The 17,016-nt window shown below is 37.5% G+C and overlaps 1 long non-coding RNA gene across 1 annotated transcript in view; it reads right to left on the reverse strand.

Annotated features, from left to right (window-relative positions):
* Positions 1–396: 396 nt before the first annotated feature.
* Positions 397–17,016, reverse strand: part of LOC137166923 (uncharacterized) — a 150,120-nt gene continuing 133,500 nt past the window's right edge. Inside the window, exon 3 of the long non-coding RNA XR_010923877.1 lies at positions 397–1,050. This is a non-coding gene — a long non-coding RNA (uncharacterized lncRNA). The remainder of the gene's footprint in view (positions 1,051–17,016) is intronic.

Raw genomic sequence — 17,016 nt, forward strand, 5'->3', positions numbered from 1 at the left:
AGCACTTAGTTTAACAGGTTAAGCCTTAAAACCATGACCATTAGGTGCCTGATTTATTCCCTAAACAATTGATTGTAGCAGTTAAAAAAAATACTTTGGGTTTTGGTTGTTGGTATGAAATTAGGATAAATTGTAAACATTTCTAAAGTGTTTTTGATTAGCCAACTAATTTATTCTCCTCATGACTTTGTTCACTTTTTGGGTTGCTTAACTAAAGAACAGACTAGAAATATAGTAAATTTACATTCAATTAGTCAATCTAGAATTTAAAGATAAATGTGAACGTGTGATCCTTAATTGTCTTTTCTGCAATTTCTTAAAGTTTAGATGAAACAACATATGATGTTAAAACTTATTAAATAATAAATTAAAACACCTGAAGCATATATTTTCCTCTCAAGACTAGGTTTTATAAGGGATTGTCCATACCTACATAAAAAGGAGTAGAGACAAAAGACGGGCAGAAGTAAAGGTAGGCCAACAGGCCCATTACCTTCCACATGTGGTTGCTCTCCCTCTCATTCCTCCACAATAGGGTGCTGGACGAGGGGGCAGAAACAGAGGGGTCTGGCAGCTTGCAGCAAGAATTAGATATGGGTTGTCAATCAGTGGGGCTTGATGTCCTGTAGCAGGGCATGGAGCCAGGGGCAGTATTCTCAGGTGTTCTTCCATCCTTTTTTGCTGGCTTGCTTGTTCTTTTGACTTTTTGTGTGGTACAGCTGCCCAAGAGGCCAGCTCAGATGTGTTGTACTCAACCTCATGCAGGTAATTACCTCTGTAGAATTCCCAGGTAGCTTTTTGAAGTCTGAGTCCAAATAAGAGCCCACTAAAGCTTAGAAACCAATAGCCAAATAGTAGGAATAAAAACAACCTGGTTTGATTTCAGTTTCTGCTCTGCTGCAGGGAGTGTCTGTAAAACCTGCAGGCTCAGAGAAGGCAGAAAACGATGGTTAGATCTTTCAGGGCCAGGCTATTCCCTTGTGACTGTAAGATCTAATTTTGCATCCAGAACAAGGCAGAAGACTCATAAGAAAGTAACTGTAGACTTTCCTGGAGAGAAGAAAAAAATACATTGTACAAAACAAAACACATATGGTTGTAACATAACTTCATTCCTTTCAACTTTAAAAAGTGAACATAAGCTGTTCAAATGTATCAAATTGTATTAAATCAAATCACTGTAAAACAAAGTCTTATCACACAGTGGTAAATTTACTCTACTTTTATACTGTTCTGAGGAGGCAATCTGGTACTAATATGGACCTTTAGTATGTATATAGAGCTATGGATCTTTAACACAGATGTTTATCAATTTGCCAGTCATGCTGTATGACTGTCAAAAATTGAAAGATGTCAGTGAGAGTTACCAAAACAAGTCTTCAGTAGGACACTTCAAGCTTTTGGCTAAGGTGCAGAGTGACAAGAGGAGAGGGCATGTCAGATTTAAAAAAAAAAAAAAGAACAACAGGCTTTAAAGGCATGGGACCCAGTGCTCCAAGCCTTATCTATTGGCACCTAGTGATAGCACTATACTGATTTACTTTACCTAGTCAATATACTTAGAAACCAAAGAAAGACAGGGAGGGAAAGAGAAGATGGAGAGAAGCCCAGGCCCTGGGAGATAAGAGTTCGATTCCCAGCTGTGTCACAAACTTCCTTTGGTCTCAGAAAAGGCATTTAGGGCCATATTCATAAAGCTATGTAGATATCTATGCAACTTTCAAAACCAGATTATTTCAATGGGAGTTAGGTACCTAGCTGCTTTTAAAAATTCCACAACTCCCACTGAAATTGGGTTTTTTTGAAAATTATAGTAGGTGTCTATCTGCATATGTAGGTCTCTAAGGACCAACCAGATTTTTAAAGATATTTAGTCTCTCTGTGCCTTAGTTCTCTATCTGTAAATGGGGGATAATAGCATTTTCTTATCTTACAGGGGAAATGTGAACATTGGCTGGCCCTCAGATACTATGGTGAGAGGGCCACATAAACATTTAGGATGGATGGAGGTGCCAGTTAGACTAGTCATGTTTCATTAAGAGTTTGGGCTAAACTCTTGGGCTAATATGGACTGCCCTTGTTAGTGAATAATTACAAGGAACTAGGTTTTGGTTAAACAGTGGACTATTCTTGAAAAAAAGTGGACACACTTCGGCACATCTTCAGTCTGCCAGTGGCTATTACTCAAATAAGTAATTCCAATAAGATCAACAGGACTCCTCCTGTGAAGAGGTATGCCAGCATGAATAAGGGTTTTGCCTTTATTAATAAAACATGAAATAACTATTGTGAATTAATAAGTCTTCGTTTATCAGTCTTCACTAATTAGTCTTTGGGAGAGCTCTTCTGTAATGGTTTTCACCACTATCAGTCCATTCATATGCACATTGTGAGTAATAATCCCATGTATCTTTTTTTTTTTACTTCATTTGGTGTAGCTAATTGTTGCTGCTATTTCTAAGATGCACTGTGCAAGCCAATCTTGTTCTCTTATGGAATTATTTCCTGATGCTGCATGACATATGCATCAGGGATAAACTCTCCTTTGTATGTAAAATTTAAACACTTGTTCCCTGAATACTCTTTACAAGTGAATGTTGAAATAGGAAAAGGATATTCTAGGGATAGCATTGCTTGCATGTATGTGAATGAACAGACTAGTCTTTCTGAAAGCAATTGTATTGTGTCTCTTAGTAAGAAAGTGTATTTGCATACAACAGAATTAAAGGATACACCATATTAAATCTGATTCAGTTCAAAATATTTCACTAGCTATACCAGACAGATAAAGCACAGTTGCATTGCTGGGTTTGCTAAAAATAATTTATTGCAGAGATGCTCAATACAGTGACTATTACATTCAGGAATTTTCAAAGCAGAAAGAAACTTGTGGATGATGTTTTATTAATAAAAGGAAGGTTCCTGTATTCTCAGATTTGCACATATTATTAAGCTTTCTGACAAATTAAAAAAAAAATCAGTCAAGAATTTGTCACTTTATCTTAAACTTAGTGATGGCACAAAAGCCTTAAACTTGGAAAATACAAGCTCATCAAGGCAAGAATTAATTTCTTCTCTATAGTAACATCCAGAAAAGTAATTAATAGATGTAAAATAATATGAAATCTAGATCTAGAAAGGAAACCCCATTCCTGTAACTGGTCTATTGGCAGGGGCCCTCTTTGGGAATCAGAGAAGGAACATTTCTCCTTCCCCAAGCCTCAGAGCAGGAACAGAAGTTCACTTTCTTTTGCTGCATACCAGGAGAAAACACATCCAATGACTTTTGAAGGGATCCACATCTCTGCACAAGAGCAAGAATCGGCTTTTATTGAGGATGCAATGTGGCTTAGTACAGACAATGTAGAAAGTGGAAAAGACAACTTTATATTGTTCTGTATAGCAGATATGAAAGTATATTGTAGTTTAGTTGCTAATTATTCACAACTTGGTCCAACAAATAAACTGACACATGTGCAAGCATGCACCATGATGGAATTGTCAAGATAAGCAGTGGTTTGAATCATTCATCTAAGAGTAGATTTTTGTCTAAGATATACATTATTTTCTATGGTAGTTATGTAGATTCTTTCTTTATCTTGAAGATGACATAGGGCATATAGCATTTGCCAAAGTGCCAAATTATAATTTAGGGACTGATTCTGTCATATATATGCTACCCTATTCCAGTAGTAATCCCAGTGAAATCAGGAGTGCTCCCACTGAGCTATATTCTCTAGAAAACTCTCTGAGTCCCATGGGCATACCCTTGGAGGTAGGTAGGTACCCCACAAGCTTTGAGGTGCATAATAATAAAGCTTTCTTTAGACTGGTAACATGAATCTATGGGCAGAACTTCCCTACTGTCCACATCTTAAACCACAGAAGCACAGGTTTCAAGGCATGTACATGGCAAAAACAATAGCATGCTTGAGGGGAGTGGATATGAACATGCCTCGGGCTGTGGCAGGATCCCATACCTGTATCAGTTTGTAGTGTAGATGGGGCAAAGGGGCATATAGCAGGTCCCAAGTTCAGTAGTCCTCCAGCCCTGTTCCCACAGAAACTCAGGTTAGCCACCCACGTTGGGGAGGGTTGGGTGGCCTTGAGACTCCAAGTCTCAACATTTATTTTACTATTTTTAGTGATCTAGCTAAAACCCCATTAGTGTGAGTCTGCCTACCTGCCTCAGCTGCAGTGTAGACATACCCTTGAGTCTGCATAAAAGCAGGTTGCTCCTTAGAAACAACGTGAAGTGTCTATAAGTAACAGCTAAGAAGAGAGAATTTTTAAGCTCCAGTGTCTATGGATTTTTGGAGATCCAGTACAAGGAACATAGTTATGGCTCTTTAAGGGTAATTTGGATCACATTTAGAAATGATCATTTTTCCATAATGAGGAAACCCATTTGTGAACCCCTGAGCATAAGCTACTTGTGTATCACACCAGAGCGTCTAAAGGCTGCTGTAATTTGTGCAGTGGCCAACAGCCTCAAGAGGCTAATACAGCAGCAAGTGATCAGCAGGACATGGAGACACCAAAGTTGTGTCTCCACTACTTTGTCCATGATCTAGATGCAAGTGATATATGAGTTGTTCAACTCTGTACCACTGGAGGATCTCTCTCTCTAGGCTGGTCTTCAAAGCCACCTGTAAGACAGTGGTGCAGTGCTCCGCAGCCCAGCACCTGGGCTCTGGGCTATTAATAGCTGGATCCTGTGTCAGAAAGACTGTTTTGGTGTAATGTAAAATGCACTTCTTTTTACTGGATATGAAAAACGTGTTTATTATGTGGGCAGTGTAAGATGTGTGATGTGCTTTACTGTTCATTTCCCTGCTTTAAGTATGCTTTGAGGTTTATAAATGAGACAGGTAAGTACATTGTCTCTTAACAAACTTCATGGTTTTTAAACAATGATTTTATATACATTAGTGCTGTGCGTAATACAGGAACGGGGGACTAAGGTAAAACTAGTAAACTGGGGTACACTGTTCCTTTGGGACCAGAGGATCTGGGATTTCTGTGGGGAACACTTTGAAGGGTGTGCGTGTACATCTGTTGTCAACCTGCAAGGAAAGACACACCTGGTGTTGTCCAGTGGAGAGTGCTTGAGTGGCTGACAGGCTGATGGTTGCTAACACCCAGCTAGTACCAGCAAGACTCCCTGACACAGGAGCCATGTGGTAACCAGGTGACTCACAGTCCTGAGTGCTCCAAAGAGTGTCACATGGGTATAAAACAACTGGGACCTTGGAGGGGCTATAGGCACCTTCCCCTCACCGCCCCAAAATAGGAATGCATTAATTAAGGAAAGAGTTTGGAATAGGAGTTCACTTAATTCACTTTCTTAGAAGTGGTTAAAATTAGTCATGATACAAAACTACTCAAAAGTTTATCTCCAACAGATTATTTAACTCTAGACCCCTCAAATAAAATTAGTTGTCTATGCCAAAGTTTCCCACTTTAAGAACAGTAAACACAGTGGTTATATTTAAGGTTGGTAATTTTCAAAAGGAGTTATAGAAATCCAACTGAACTTTAAGGGAAGCTGGGTGCCTAATTCCCCTAGGGTCCTTGAAAATCCTAGCCTAAAACCTCTTCTCCATTTTTGGAGCTATTATGTGTTCCAGCCATATCTTCCACTATAAGTATTGAGGAATTCACTCTAATCGACATAATCTTTCAAAATGGAAGACATTCCATGTGAACACTATAAATGCTTGTCATAGCATACTCCATAAAAGCATTGTTCTGATAATTCCTTTTTACAATATTCTTTATGAAGTTATTAAATAGCATAGCTGCGTCTAAATCTTTCCACTGCTTTAACAATATCTAAATCTTATGTTTTAGAATAACTTGTCATAGCATCCTGGTTATAGTCTTTTTACTAATAGTGCCTTTTAAGCCAACTTATTAGCAAGTTCTTAAACATTAGCTATTTTCACAAATGTGAATAGAAAATTTATATATGAAGCCATAATTTAAGGAGTTACAGGAAAACCTTATGTACTGCATTTCTGAAAATCATGTTCAACTTTCCATTTCTATAAAAGTAATCAGCAAGGTCGAGGTCAAGATTCTTGCATAGAATGCCCTTTGGATTTTGACTGTACTATCTACAAATAATAGACTTTAATTGGAAAACCTGTGTTGTCCATTTCCGTTGTTCACGGTGTCCAACACATTTCAAAGAAACCCATTATTTGAAAGTATTGGTCTGTTAATAAAACTGGGTTATACTTACCTATTCTACAAAACTAAATGATTCAGGAATAAGAAGGAAAGAAGCTGTACTGAGAAGTATGGCAAGGCTCTTCTTTAGAAACGCTTATCTTTCTTACAATTATTTATTATCTTTCTAACACAATGAATCAGTCACCCTCTGGCATGTTAATCAATAGTCAACAATATTTCTAGAACTTATGAATACCAACAAAATTTTGAAATTCTTATTAATGTGAGAAAAAGAAACATGGGTTATCTAGATGCCTGCTTTATAGAAATGAAAATGGTATGTACAATGTGATCAAAAGTTTGGTTATTCTTATATAAGAGCCTTATATAGCAATTTAGCTTTTTTTACATGTAGCCAAGCTGGTCAGTGAAATTCCTGTCAAGTTTATAAATGAGTCTGTCCCTGCTTTTCACTGTATATCTTTTCATAGGTGTATGATAGAGGAAATCTGTTTCTTCATTACCGAGAACTGTCAGTCAATATTATTTACAAGTCACTTGTCTCTCATTTTATATTAAAGGTACATGGCAGATGGAAAGCACTCCACTCCAATCAGATGTGAAGCCCAAATGTTTGTGCTGACTGGATGCTTTTACCAATTTCATATAGATACATGAATTAGACACTCATTTTTCTTTCTATTTGCCAGGTTATAATAAGTACTCCAATCAATCTGGAAAAGATTCTTCAGCTGTCAGTATCTTATCATAAGTCTGCATAAGAATCATTAAAAGTATCCTACACATTTTAAAGAGAACAAAGAATTATTTGTCTCTATAATGGCAAATGTAGAATGATTCAGAGGAAGGCACAAAACACTACATAAACCCCTCCAGGTCTACACAATTAGAGGAAATTTCTTCTCTACCCCCTTGCTAGTGATCAGTTTATGCCCTGCAGCAGGATAACTGATAACACTCCTTCATTAATAGTTTGGCTGATATTCAATAATATCTATTGCTTTTCTAAAAGAAAAGGCTATATATGTTTGCTGTTTTTTGTAAATAGATTGGCTTATCAAATTGGCAAGTTTGGCAAGAGATTGCCCAATGTCTTCATGTCTGGCAGTAACAATGATTTTCACATGTCTAATAAATAACCTGGCTAGTGGATAACCGTTTTGCCTCTCTTTGTTGTATGTGAGCTAAGGTCCAGTAACAGTGGCAAAAAAAAAGGCAAGCTCAGGAAAACTGGGAGCCTTGAGTTCAAATCTTTAGAGACTCAGAATGCTACAGTACAGGAGGCATAATCAGGGCATTGAAACTGCTCACAACCCTCTCAGTGCCCACTCTTCCTTTTTAATGGTTTCGCTCTTTACTTTTATTCCACTGTTACTTCCTCTTTTTTCTTTTTTTTTTTTGAGAACTAAATGCTACAAAGCTTCTCAAAACTTGTCATTATTTTTTGGGTGATAGAAGTGACTATTCAACCATTCAAGGTTTTTCTTTCTTGTTACTTTAATGAGCCAGAGTCATTCCTGCATCAGAGTTCTACGGGACTGAAAGGAATACATCAGGGAGCTGGTTGTAGATCCCTGATCCTGAGGACCGGTTTTGGATCCAACACCACTTATGGTCTGTTGCCAAGCAGATGTAACTTGCATCACTGAAATAGGTATCCTTAATGGACCCAACAATCTGCCTCACCTTCCTTGGCTTTAAAATATTGACTCCCTATCCTACTGTACCCTTCCACCAGCAAGAGGCAGGAGAGGCCTAGACCTGGAACTGCCTGTAATGCCCAACAGAGAATTCCCCAACAATAGGAGAATTCTCTCTTGGGCATTTGCAAAGGGGTTGTAACACAAAAGAGACCCAACATGTCTACCAAGGGAGATTTTAATGACTGCCTACCTTACAAGATATTTGTGGAAAAATGCATTACTATTTGTGAGATGCTCAGGCATTCCTTTGATTGACTTCACATGGATAACTTGATTAGACAGATGAAAGAGAGGATATATTTATGCACTTTTCTTCTAATCTCTTGATTGCTTGCCTCCACTTTGCTATCTAGTTAATACATATATGAAGACACGCGTGGGAGTGGGGCTCATGACCAGAGCAGGTCTGGAAGCCATGGTTACTGTCTCTACCTTGTTGTAGACGTTTGGGCAAGTCCCCTTGAATTCCTCTTATTTTCTTGAATAAAATACTTATGGGATGGACACAATCTTGCCCAACACACTGTGTGTTTGAACAGGGGACCTCCAGAACTAAACGCATGAGCTGCTACAGCTTGAGCTAAAGAAGCATATCTCTGTAGCTGAGAGCTGTAATATTTCATATCCTTTGCATATTGGCACAGAGGGGAACCTGTAACACACACATACTAATTGGTTTCACTTTCGTAGTTCATGTGGGAGTTGGTACTTAATAAATTGACAAGACTGATGTGTTTTGGGAATCTTGGATCAAAACTGCTATGGAACAAGTGCTGTACTACCTCAAATGGAAGAAATCTTAAAATATCCTAAAAGTCTTCAATAAAAAAATGCATGAGGTCTTATGGAACGTCACACTCAGCACGTTGTCAATGGAAGTATATCAGAAAAAGCATCAGAATGACATCAAAAGAAAATGTAACAAATCATTTCAAGCAGAGATAAGGAGCAAAGTGCCACGCACTAGTGTATTAAAACACAAGTTTCATTTCAGATATTGAATGTATTATAATTCTCTCCCTTTTTGACTCCATTTTATCAGCATCCCTTACTAGTCCCATCCCAAAATCTAATTTTAAACGTATCTGTCTTTTCTTGTGAAAGATAAAATCTTCCCCATACTTGTCACTTTTAATGACCATAGCCGGGTAAATAGCATATATCATTAACAAGCCGTTGTCAGAAGATCTCCTCTGAGAAGGATAATTGGGAATAAGCTAGTAAGCAAGAAAAGAAGAACATATATATGCTATATATAGCCTGGTAAGTCATAAATAAGAATTTATCAATATAATAACTAGTTGCCAGTGCAAAGATTGGAGAATAAGGAAGAGTTGCTCATCAGAATCTCCTGTATAAAAGCTTGGCAACAGTATTTTGTGTGATTTAAATTTTTTAAATGGACTTTTCTGGGTCTTACAAATTATGAGCCTGATCCAAAGATCACTGAAGTCAACAGACAAACTTTCATTGACTTTAAAGCATTTTAAATCAGGCCCAAAGTGAACAGCAATATTGTAGCCTAGAAGTGTGTATGGGGAGAGAAAGGGAATTAAAGTCTCTGTATCAGTATTTGAAAACAGTCAACAGATTCCTGCAATGTTTCTAAAGAGATAAAATTATTTCTATGATTTAGACTGTATCTGTTCCTACATAAACAGTTCAAAATTCATGAAGAAACCTAAGTTCCCAACCCAGGACTGATGTTGAATCTATTATTTAGCATTAACAAAGGAAGCATTAATTACTTCTTTTAAAAAGTATATTAAAAGGGGGTTCATTTTTATTTGGATTGCTTTAAACTATTCTGTGCCATCTACTTTCTTATTTCAGATTAAGTATGTATTATTTTAGAATTTACTGTATTATTTACTGAGAAGTAAATAATATTCATATAATAAAATAATCTAGTTGAAACTTTTTTCTTCTGTTTCACTCACACTTATTACAGTGCTAGGGCAACATCAATAAGAGTTTCATGCACCGATGGGTTGCAGAATCAAGCCTCAAGTGATAAGCAACAGGCAAATGGGATATAAACAATGAAACAGAATGAAAAAGAGAGGATGGCGTTTCATACAGAAGAATTCAAATGGGTTTATTGAACAACCAACTCTGGGTGCGGAGGAGTGGTGACCAAAAAAAAGGACCAATTTCTATGTTCGTGTGTGATTCTTTGTTTGAAAGTGCAGAACAAACAACTTGGATCCATTGATAATGATGGGATAGAGCTGAGGTGGGTACAAAAGCCTACTATGACTTTAACATATATTATATGCAATATACAGGTTAGTTTTAAGAAAGTTTGAGTGCAAAATTCCGAGAAGAAGAAGATGAAATAAATTATTTGCACACAAAAATACTCAGACACTTTGTATCTGAAAGTATTAAGTTAATTCAGCAAAAACTTTACTGAAGAAAAGAATTCGTCCCCAGTCTAGGTTATTCCCACTGTCCTCCTTCATCAAACATACTTTCTCTCTTGTATGTCTCAATTTTAGTTGCTATTAACTCACAACTCTGGCTCAACTAGAGAGTTGTCTTTTATATCATATGAAGTCATCATGGGAATGAAATCTTTTTAAATAATAGCTTTAGTGGCAGACTGAGTCTGGCCCTGAGTATAACAAGGTGTAAGTGGAAGAGACTAGTTTGTAATGTTCTGGCCCCTTGCGAACTCTTCATGTTCCACTTATCTTTTCAGGATGGTACAGTGGCCCCTCTCTCCTTCCAGCACAACTATAAGCTCTGGGTCTGTGGTTTACAGCCTACACTCAAAAGAGTGAAATCCAGAGACTGAAGTCAATGTGATTTTTGCCATTGACTTCCATGGGGATAGGATTTCAGTTGCAGACTAACTGTAACAGTCCATGATTTATCATCTAAGGTCATATAATAACTTATGGTTAAGGTGTGTAATCTTGTGATCTGCCATAACTAGAAAATAGTTGGCAGACTATTACAAATGCTTTCAAGACCTATACATTTTTCCTAGAATGTCTCGTGGACCAATGAGAAATAACGAAACAATGCAGATCTCATTAAAGTGTGTCGTGTAAAATGCATCCTATGACCATTGACATGTGTTATCTTGTTTTAGTTTTCATTTTCCTAAAGTTATTTTTAAAGATATCCTAGGGATAAAACCTATATTTAAAACATATTTTAAAAGTCTGTCTGACTTACAACTCTTCTGTCATAGATCTAAGATGGAAGTTGTTGAGAAGTTACGTATATTTAGTTTAAAATTTCTTTTAAGAACTACTCTTTTGTCTGTGGAAAAAGTATCCTTATCACTAAAGACAGATGAGTTAACATGACTTATGCATGCAATGGTGCTATGCTTATTGGTGTGATGCTTTGTATACCATAAATACCTTAAATTGCTCTAAATTCCATTACCCTTAATAGCAATGTTTTGTACAAGATAATGCATATGATCAAGTAATAAAGATTACTACAGTGAATGGATTTTTTTTAAAGGTTATGCCATATAACGTATTAAACCAATATCCTACACCTTGAAATTAAGGGTGAGGCTGAGAGAGAATAAGTGGTGTTTTTTTAACAGACTTATTTTAATTAATTTGTTTAAATATTCACCTACTAACATTTCATAATTGCCTATATTCAGCTCTACTTAATCTGTTGGTGACAGAATAGACTTTGGGGAAGACTGAGGTATGCTGTTTTATACCATGTGAGTATCTGGCTCAGTATATCCATCTGTGTAATCACTGATGATGTAACCAACTGAGTTACAGCTAAGCATCTGGCATACATGTAATTTAAAAGTCCATTTCTCCACCTCTCTCTGAGTGCTTTTTACTTTATAAGATATGTTTGTGATCCTAACCGCAACACTATGCCAGTGAATTTCAGCTGACCAAACCAGTTCAGTGTACCCCAACTCACTAATATTGTAATCTATGTCTAATAGGTGAGGTGTAAGATATCATTGGAAAACTAACAACATACTGATCATCATTAGTGTTCTGTGTGGTGTATGTACAGTAAATCCACAAAGGACTATGCAATTGGGCTGGAAATATCAGAGTAAAATGTGTTCAAACAGACAAGCCTGTGGAGATGGTAAACAGGTTTTCCTCAAACAAAGGAAAGGCTGATGCCTTCATCCAGGTGCAATTAGTCAATAGGTTATTCATTTGCATATCAGAGGTTGCAGGAACAGATCAATTTGCATTGAAGCAATCACCAGTGGGGGAGTGGGGGGAGGGAAGGGGATGAGGAGGAACCAGCATGGAGCCTTATCTTCCAGACCACATGGCTCCTTCACTCAGCATGAACAAATGAACTTTATCTGGGGGTACTTTTCAGAAGAATACATTTTAAAGATTCACTGGACTATACAAGAGAGGGGCAAAGAACCTTTGGTTTATCCTTCACTTTAGGAGACAAAGGGACCAAGCTTGAAAGGAGACTGTGGGTGAGAGATATATTGAACAAAGACTGTATCTTGCTAGATTAAGGTTTAGCGTTTCAAGTGGGTTTTCATTTTATTTGTAACCATTTCTACCTTTAACCCTTTTATTTGGTATCATTGAATCCATGCTCTTTTGTTAGTAAACTTGTTACACATTCATTATAAATGATCACTGCTCCATAAATTCAATAAAATATGTGCTTCTAGAAAATTGACAGGTTACAGTGATTTACTGTCCTTATAGAGACAGAAATCGTAACATTTTCTCTGCAAGGGTCCAGTCAGAGACACTGGTTGCTGCAGCAAGATGATTTGGGAGAAGATTCAGGGCTGAAAAGGTACTAAGGTTAGTTTGCACAGGGTAACCAGGTTGTGCAAAGCTAGGGTGAGGTTTGTGGGCTGCAGGCAGGCTCTTGGGGTCAGCCATACTGATTAGTACTATTGAACAATAGAGAATTGGGGTTTAATTTGACAGAAGTGTTTTTTAAACTCTTCTGAAAACTCAGGAATATTAAGATTGCCATACAATAAATTTAGTGAAGCAAAAACTTTACTCGTTTTGAACAATACTTGAAAAATCAGACTAGCAGTTGTAGTTAGACTGACCTAGATGACAAACTCAGGTTCATGTCACAGCAGGAGCCTCCCATATGGTCTATTTAATACAATCTGTTTTGCATTCTTTAGCTGCCAGAATTTTTCATTCTAACAGCCAAACCATGATAACTTCTTCTCAAATGCAGAGCTTGCCAAGCCAATTTGAGGCAGCCTCACCAGTGAAGTGAAACCTCCAGATCACCATCAAATCCGGTCAGAGGGCAGTCAATGTGTGACATTTTCTTTGGCCACAGCTGCATGTGGAATCCTCTTGTTTGGGGCCAGGTGTGAAGGCTGGCTGCACATTGACTCTGGCCTGCTCAATATTGGTTCAGAAGGATCCATGAACAGCATGGCAAATCAAAGTGAGGTACATGCATGGAGGATGGGGGGTGGTCAGTTATAAGAGGCTGGTTTCTGACATCACTCTTCACTCCATCATTCTTCACTCCAAATCAACATTGCAGAGAAACCTGGGCAGGGCAAGTTGACTCTCAGTGGGTACATGATAACTGAAGGATGTCGGTAACATTTCACTGTAACCGATGGATTACTACAGTTTCCTTTGAACATGTAGAAAAAGTTTGCTTTCCCTCTGTTTTTATGCTTCAAACGAGTATCTTTGATGCACAAACTACTTTGGAAACTCAGAGGGTAAGGCCCTCAGTACAGTTCAGGTAAGCACCAAAATTTATGCCTTCAAAACAGTCATTAAAATTTAATTTGTCCATCAACTAAACTTCAGAAGAGAGTACAAGAAAAATATCTGTGGGAGAGATCTAAATCTGACAAAATACAGTTGTAGATTTTTGTATTAGAAAGCAGTGGCAGTAGACTGAATTAAAGACAAGCTATAAATAGCTGATTGATATCTTACTTTTTCTTTGAAAATATGAATATTTCAGTATCCTGTTTACTACAGAAGGAATCAACCAGAACATTTACAAACAAAACTTTCTTATTGTGAAACAAATTCCAAACACACACACAGGCATAGTGAGTATGTTGTTGGGTCTCTTAAGTGTGATACAGAGAATATGTAGGAGGCAGCTTTATGCCAAAGCCATCACAGGAGCATTCCTAACTTCTATATCTATATTTTTCTCTAATGGGTAAAGAGGCAGTACATTATAACTATGCATGAAGTTCAGTTAGTACATCAAGAGATGCAATTTTCAAAGTGTGTGTGCTACCTATACAGGCCCTTCTCCCGTCAAAAAAAAAAAAAAAGAGAGAAAAATATACTAGTAGCATCTACACAGTAATTTCAAGGAATAGTGGGATAAAAGTACCAAACATTTCAACTGCAGGAGAGACGCAGCAAGCTATGCCCAAGAAAACATGGTCATAATGAAATTTCCAAATAAGCACTCAAGGGTGCAAGGAAGATCATGCAAAAAGCACTCAAAATAAGAAGATGCAGGGAGCACCAAGATGAAATGGTGCTCTCTTATCTGTATGGGGTTTTATAATCTAATCTAATTTGCCTCTGCAAAGGATCCAAGGCTGTTATAGCATGCGTCTTTGAGGTTGTTTCTGTCAAAGATACATTAGTGCAGGTTAAATTTTTTCTGAAACATTTTTTGTGTGGGAAACATTCAGAATCAAGTCAACCTAAACGTTTCATGAATTCATGTTAAGAAAAAATCAATGTTTCATTTTAACATTTTCTAAATTCTGAATTTTTATTGAAATTGAATGATTGTTTGAATTTTGTTTCAATATTATTAAATAAAGGATTTTAAAAATGCAAAAAAGGAAGTGAAATGCTTTGTTTTAGACCAAAGAAAATATTTCATTTATGTGGGGCTGGACACCAAAAAAAAAAAAAAAAAAGGTTTTGTTGTTTTTTTGTCTCAGTTCAACTCAAAATTCTTATTTTTTGGATGGGTGTGAAAGAGGTTCAACCAATAAACTGATTAAAAAAACCCAGTTATTTGTGCAACTCTAGCCAGAATCTGTCTTTGCTTTGGTAGCACTGGCATGCACAGTACCATTAGAGTCCCTGGAACTCATCGGTGACAAGCTGAGAAGGAAGGTAGAATGGTCCAATGAAAAGAAGAACTTTGTTCGGGGTTGGGGAGGAAAAGTGGGGAAAAGGTTTGCTTTAATTCTCCTTCAGAACAGAAATAAACCACCTGAATTTTTTCATAAGAAAATGAGAAAGACCCACCTCAAAATAGATTCAGAGCAGGGACTTGAACCTGAGTCTCACATATCCCAGATGAGTGCCCATACATTGGACTACTGACTGGTCTGTCTGCTCCCCCCATCCTCCCAAATTCCATCCGTCACCTGAGAAATCTATCTGATGAAGCAATATTTTCCAGTGCAAAAATGTTTAGCTGAAAATTCCCAACCAGCTCTATTCACAACTTGTTTTGCAATTCACAAAATGGTCAAAAATACATCCCATAATATACTATACATCATAACCGGGGGAATGGGAGACTTTGGGGAACTCTAGGATGAAAAAAGTGCATACGGCCTGGTGTGATGAGAATGATGGAAGTGTTTTCTCCAGTACACAGCACTATGACAGAGACATTTAAGATAATTCCATAGCCACCAGCAGCACCTCTTCTTCTGATCCAGAGTTGAGCACTGTGTGGTCAGAAAAGGGGAGAACTTCACTGTGACTGAGATGAGAGGTGGCAGAGGAGAGGTGAGGTGGAAACAACAGTAACTGTAGGAGGGAGCAAGTTGTTGCTGCATTCCCTTCTTGTTCCTCTGATTTCTAGAGACCACAATATTCTACCATTTTTCCCCCTGAGACAGTAGATGAGGTGGGACCCAGCAAGCTACCCCATGATTTACCCAAGAGTAATGCCCTAGCGGTCAAGCAACACTGGTTATGTGAACAGGACATGGGTCAAAAGCAGAAATTTTTTAGATCTATTTGTTGTTATCCTCTACCAATTTGCTGTTTGGCCTTCAGAAAGTCAATTAATCATACTTCAGTTTCCCTTGAAAAATGAAAGTAATAATACTTACCTCTCTCTCTTATGTGCGGGGACAAATAAGTAATATTAAGTATTATTACTACTAAGTAGTAGGACTAAGAAAAAAATAGTTGGGGTGGTTGAATGTCTGGGTTATATTCTGCGAAAAATCCAGAAACTTGAGATGTTATCTGAAGTTTATATGGTTAAATAAGGTCAACAAGAATCCTAAGGATCTGACTTTCTGCAAAATATCCAGTTCTCTTTAGGAGAGATGATCTGGAATCAAATGGAGAAATACAGGTTCAACAGAACTATCATTACATGGATACATAATCGGTTAAACAACTACAAACAAAAAGTAATTATTAATGGAATGATGTTGGATTGGAGGGAGGTCTCAAGTGAGGGCCACAGGGATCTGTTCTGGGTCTGATGTTGTTTTACATCTTTATTAATTACAGGGCTGTAGGTATAGAGAGCATACTGATCAAGTTAGCAGATGACACAAAACTGGGGGGGTTGCCAATTCTTTGGAGGACAGAGCTAAAATTCAGAGAGATCTTGCTAAATTAGCGAACTGGGCTATAGATAAAAATGTAATTCAACAAAGACTAATGTAAAGTGCTACACTTAAGGAAGAAAAACAAAATGCACAAATACAGAATGGAGGATAACTTTGGCAGCAGCACTGCTGAGAAGGATCTGGGAGTTGTGGATCACAACCTCAATATGAGTCAGTACTACAAAGCTGCTACAAAAAAGGAAACGCAATTTTAGGTTGCATTAACAGAGGCATAGCATGCAAGTCAGGGGAGATGATATTACTGCTTTACTCGGTCCTGGTTAGGCCTCAGTTGGAGTACTGTGTCCATTTTTGGTCACCAATGTATAGAAAGGATGTAGAGAAACTAGAAAGGATCCAGAGGTGCATGGCAAAGATATGGAATGCAATCCATATTAGCAAAGGTTGAAGGAAGTGGATATGTTTAGTATGGAAAAGAGGATATTAAGGGGGATGAGATACTTGAAAGGCTGCCATAAAAAAAGATGTAGAAAAGTTGTTCTCTCTTGCCACAATGGGCAGGACAAGAGACAATGGGTTTAAAACTACAGCATAGCAGATTTAGAT

The sequence above is a fragment of the Emydura macquarii genome, unplaced genomic scaffold (genome assembly GCF_026122565.2).
Source record: "Emydura macquarii macquarii isolate MOO-44397 ecotype Brisbane River unplaced genomic scaffold, CSIRO-AGI_Emac_v2 contig_2897, whole genome shotgun sequence".
Classification (NCBI taxonomy): domain Eukaryota; kingdom Metazoa; phylum Chordata; order Testudines; family Chelidae; genus Emydura; species Emydura macquarii.